Source organism: Styela clava, chromosome 3, assembly GCF_964204865.1.
Source record: "Styela clava chromosome 3, kaStyClav1.hap1.2, whole genome shotgun sequence".
Classification (NCBI taxonomy): Eukaryota; Metazoa; Chordata; class Ascidiacea; order Stolidobranchia; family Styelidae; genus Styela; species Styela clava.
The window spans coordinates 2,096,399-2,102,087 of record NC_135252.1 but is presented as its reverse complement, the minus strand read 5'-3'; the positions used below and the strand labels follow the sequence as shown (position 1 = coordinate 2,102,087).

Sequence of the window (5,689 nt, the reverse complement as noted above, 5' to 3'; positions counted from 1 at the left end):
TTTCTGCAATTGCAGCCTTGAGTTCATCAATCGTCCTGAAGATTGTCTTGATACAAATTGTCCTTTGAACACCCTACATATCAGAATCTAAATAGTTTCAGTCCGATAATTAAGGTGCCCACTGGATGTCATTGCTGACTTTTTTCTCAGGAAAGCAAGCGTCTGATTTGATTTATGGGGGTCGCATCGTCATGCTGGATCCCTGCTGGTCATCTTTATCAATCCCTCAAGTAATGTCCAGATTTCTTCTCGGCACAACCACGCAATGACAGCAGAAGGTGCGCTTCGGCAGAAAATTAAGTGAGTGGTTAAAAACTTTGCGAAACTCCTGATTATAATTATACGCAAACAGAAGTTCAAGCGCAAATAAAATTAAACGAGAATATCGGTCAGAGACCGAAGACTTATCGATCGAAAGTTAGGGGATCCGCCAAAACAGCGCTTTCACTCCATAGTGACACCTTGTGTCCCATCACTAATTAATTAATGACTCGCTAATTATACGACATAATTCATCCAAATCAATAGGTTTCTGGTACGACATATGATGGATGCACATGCAAATTCAATCTCGCTTTCGTGAGATATCGCGTGCATCTAACAGACAGACAGACAAACACCTATCAACATACTTACGGATTAAAATCGATAAGTAATAATTTCTTTGGAGATAGTTAAGAAATTTTTGGTTCCCGTTTTCTAGATAACCCTGAATTTCCAGAAGCGAAAATGCACCACTACCATGGGGTTTATACTTTCAAACCCATGTTCAGTGTTCCGTCTTTTTGGCAACAGAACCAGATTGAAATATCCTCACGAGTGAGATAGGGTCAAAAGGTTTTTTGTATTGCTCTTGCCAGCTCATTCTTGGTAGAGCGTGTATTTAGTGCAGTGACCGCACTTTTACATATCAAGAGAGGTACCCTCGACAATGTCAGACGAGACTCAAGACTGTTTTTGGCTGAAATGAAACCAGATATTATCAAGCTGGTGGTGTTTCACTAGGCTCAACCTTCACATTATACTAATGAAAATGGAGAATAAAGTTGCCTTGACTTTTTTTTTGTCAGGGGGGCGTTTGATAGGTAAAAAGTCGTCCAAGAGGGCGCTGGCAGAAAAAAGTTTGGAAAACACTGCTCTATATGAATAATTTTCTAAAATAATAGAATCACAATTTTGGTCGAAAAATTTTGTTGAGTGTTAATTAGCAGTGAAGCAGATAAATGATATCAAAATGGTTCTGAATGAAAACTTCATTATAAACAATACTGTGGCTGAATTGCAAAATAAATCAGTCAATATAAGTAAATTTACATTTATACCCTCTTACAATTTTTGCCTTTATTACAAAGGTACCTGCTTCTGAATAATATTATAATGTCTGATCCATGAATGTACAAACCAAGATTTTAATCTTTCTAGCTGTATCTTTCATTGATATATATTATCAAGAGATCATATATGAAAAAATGTGAAGCAGATAAATATTAGGACGTGTCAAATAAAGTCACCTCATGATCTTTAGATCGGTAAGTATGTTGATAGGTATTTGTCTGTCTGTCTGTTAGATGCACGCAATATCTCACGAAGGCGTGGTTGAATCTGCTCCAAATTTTGCATGTACATTCATCATATCTCGGACCAGAAGCCTATTTTGGATGGATTATTTCGTATAATTAGCGGGTTATTGATTAATTAGTGATGAGACACGCGGTGTCACTATAGAGTCATGAATAGAAACCGCAGTTTCGATCGATAAGTCTTCGGTCTCCGATCGATATTCTCGTTGTTATCTTGTTCCGATGTACTGTCAAGAAATTATATATATTAGTTTTGTGCTATCTTTTACAAGCTGTAATGAAACGAGTAATACAATGTCGATATTGTGTTTTATTGTTAAGGTTCCATTCGGGGACAAGAGTGTATGTGAACGATGTATTAGCGTCTAAAAACGTATAGCAGCAACAACAAATGCATACACAGTGTATTCTTTTATGAAGGCAAACATGTGCAACGCTTGGCTGAGGCGCCTCAACAAATATTTAATAACTTTAATATTTTTGAATTGTTCTAGAATCAAAGACGTAAGACAAAATAATAAAATTTTTAGTGTTAATTACCCCTAAGCGATTGCTCTAAATCAGGGTGGTCCAAACCCAGGCACGTGGGCCACATGTGACCGGCCACTTCATTATCCGTGGCCCGCGTCGCATTCGGAGAGGAATCAAAAAATCGCATTTCTTAAATAAAATTAACCAAAAAATCTTTTGACATATTGTTGCATCACTAATGTTACTGAATTGACTAGTGTAATGGATTACTCTGTTTCTCGCTATTTCCCGCAAGATGGATGAAAAATAAATAACACAATGTACATAATATTTGTTCTTATCACTACAAACCGGCAATATTGTTAAAAAATTGCCTTACTGTAAGAAATGGTCGCTTTTAAGAAAGTAGTAGCATATGCAGTGTAGTGGATAATATATAAAATAAAATAAGTTAAAAGAGAGAAAGGATGCAAATAGTCTCCGAGTTAAACCTTGGAAATATTGAACTCTGTCAAAAATGTTGATTTTATTTGAAAACGTAAACATTTGAACCATTCATTGTGATTCAAAACATACAACATTAATGAATGAAAACTTGGCGTATTAAAAAATTTTGTATTAAAAAGGATCAAAAATTCTATCCGCCACTAATTACATCAGTATTTTTTGTTTTATATTTTGCAAAGTCGTCAACAATGACAGAATCAGACGGTGTTGAACGTTATTCAGATATTACCTGAAAGTTACGTATTACCATAAACGTGACAATTAGTTAGATTAGTTTTTGCGCAATTCGCTCGAAACAAAAATCTCTTCTAGAAAAATTTCGATTGTAAATAGCTCTCTTTGTCGAAAAGCTCCACCATACATTCAGCAAAAACTTTTCCTGTGTGCGACTTTTGAATTTGTTTGAAAGTGAATATTATAAACCAGAAATACTATTTATTAAAATAATTTTATAAACTGATAAATTAGAGATTGGATTGGATTGGGTATTTTTATGTCAGAATGACATATGGTTGGATCATTTTTTGAAATATTTTTTTATACTTAACACTGAGTATTTATTTCATTTACATATGATGGTGATTGTTTATCTGGTCGATTTTTGGTTGTACCTCGTCCATCGATTGAAAATAATATTATAATTATCATACAGGTTAAAAGAGATATGAAATTTAATTAATACACTCTATGTTTTATATACCATTTAATATTTTTTTTTTTTGATATTTATCAACAATGCAATATCTCACCTTGGTTTCGATATATTCCGAGTATATTTAGTGAAGTTATTAGTTTGTATTGATTTAGGGTCATTTTTCTTCAAATCAAAACAGTTTTACATTCTAAAATGCCAACACGAAGCAATTCGTAGCTAGACTATAGTTGCGTTTAAGAGTATAGTATACTAAAATAGTTGGGCGCCATGACAGCACTTGCAGGGCCTGGGCAATGAGATCTTAGTGGGCAGCAGAAAGACATGGGTGGCACTTTTAAGGGCATAAAGGTATATTTTACCTAGAATGCGATTATCAAAGAAAATCTCCTTTCTTTTTAATTTTTACAAAGTCAAGACATTTCTATAGATTAAACAGCCTCTTACCGGTTTTTCCCAAATTCTTGAAGATGTCAAAAACTTTATTGAGGTGTCAATCAGCGATCTCATCCTCTTTTGCATTTCGTTTATGCTGTCAACTGTGAAGTCTTCGAGATTTATAAATTTATTTCAAATGAAGAGCAATGACTTGTTACATCATTTAAGCTGGTTATAATTTGAAATTAAAACATGAAACATATACTCTGGGCGTACATAAGACATAAGCCATTCACGCAAATTAATCACAAAGTGAAATTTTTAAGAACCAACCGTTATTTCAAATCTTTTTTGATGGCGTTGATATTATCCTTGAATCACCATCTTCTATTGTTCTTACGTTCATTTGGTTTTGTTTTTCGTTAACAATAATCAAGCTTTTTCAAACCATAATTTTGCTGAAGTTACCTATTCCAAACCACGAATTAATAAGAACTTCTGCTCCTTTAATTGTTTTACAAAATTCACTTAAATAAAACAATGAAACGCAATAGTTTGTTGGAAGTTGAGTTCCAATAAGCTGACAAACTTTAACTGCAAATGAATAAAAATTGAACTGTTTTGTTGGCGTGTAAATCTAATTTGATAAATGATCAACTTTTGTTCAGCTACATCATTATGATCTAACAACTTTTCCAGTATCTTCTGAACGAACCATGTTATCCCCCATTTCTGTGTCCGCAGATGCATTACGCATGCACATGGGCAGCTAGATGATGGCAATATTTCTGTCGTTGACGTTGGAACCGGCTGCATTGAAAACATTTGTTCTTCATCATTCGAACCTTTAGAATCTATTTGTATTAAATATTGAAGCTGTCATAAAAAAAAACAAGCATGGATTGTCTCGACGGGGTTCACACTGCAATATCGCTTAGATTACAACAGTAATTACCATGTATGCAAATCGCAACTGTGTACTTCAGAAATCGGCAGGTGATAGTTATTTTAAGACTCCTACAGTTATCAACGGATTGGTATGATCAATCGTGACTTTATCACATGCATTTAATGTAGGCTAAATATCTTGGTTTTCACAAACTTTAATGTTTAATTTTAAACACAATCAACAATCAAACACAACGATAGGGGTATGATTTCATTTTTTGTAAGGCTAGATTATAAATATATATAGGTTTACAGTACCTGGAGATGCATCAAGAATTTTGTTGGGCAAATCTCCAACGGCCCCGGGTAGACTTTGGGTTTTCAAATTTCTGAATTTTGCATGATTCGTTTCGAAGATATCTTTGGCTCTTTCACTAGGGTATCTTCTGAAATATTAATAATGGTTTTAGTAAATATAAATGTGACGCATATATAATCATGTTTTTCAGTGGCGGCGCGTCAATAGGGCCAACCGGGGCAATGCCCCGGTTGTTTTTTCGGTATAATAAAAAATATTCGAAAAATACCTCAATATCGGTTGCACAGACTGTCTACACTAGCCATATTCTCCCGACATGGTTCATTTTTCGCTCGCAAAGCCTTCGCCGAACGTCGACGGGGCGACGCCGATTTTGCCCCGGTTGCTCATTGTATATCGTATTCTCTCTTTTATCTACCACTCGCCGCGTTTGTCTCGTTTGTTTTCTGTTTCTTTTACTAAATCATCGGGGCCGATCGGGGCTAGCCCCGAAATTATGACGACACAATGCCGACGTTTCTTACAACAACGTGTTGGCATATTACGCATTCCTTCTCGTTCGTTGGTTGCTTGAAGAGTTGATAGTTTCCTCGCCTTCGTTTTTGTCGCTTGTTTCGCTATTTGAATCAGTTAGAAACCTTTAGTCCATTTGCTTTCGACTTTCGACATTCCTTTTGAGCTCCTCACTTCTTTCCGGCTTCGCATTTCTTAGCCTTAGACCTCATAATGAATAAGGTTGATGCACTACCTCGCACTCCGTTTTCGCAGCTGCCGCTGGAACAAAAATTAGAGGTACAACGTCTTGGGCCTTATCAACCAAAAAATTGTTCACTGGAACAATCCCATGACGGAGGAAAGCGTCGGCGTACATTCTGCGCAGAAACTTGGTATAAA

At 35.5% G+C, this 5,689-nt stretch overlaps 1 long non-coding RNA gene across 1 annotated transcript; it reads right to left on the bottom strand.

Moving 5' to 3' along the window:
* Nucleotides 1-1,423: 1,423 nt before the first annotated feature.
* Nucleotides 1,424-5,424, bottom strand: LOC144420754 (uncharacterized). The gene is made up of 3 exons (XR_013474719.1): nucleotides 4,795-5,424; nucleotides 3,658-4,442; nucleotides 1,424-1,807 (listed from the first exon to the last, which is right to left on the bottom strand). It is a non-coding gene; the product is annotated as an uncharacterized LOC144420754 (long non-coding RNA).
* Between the last annotated feature and the right edge of the window lie 265 nt (nucleotides 5,425-5,689).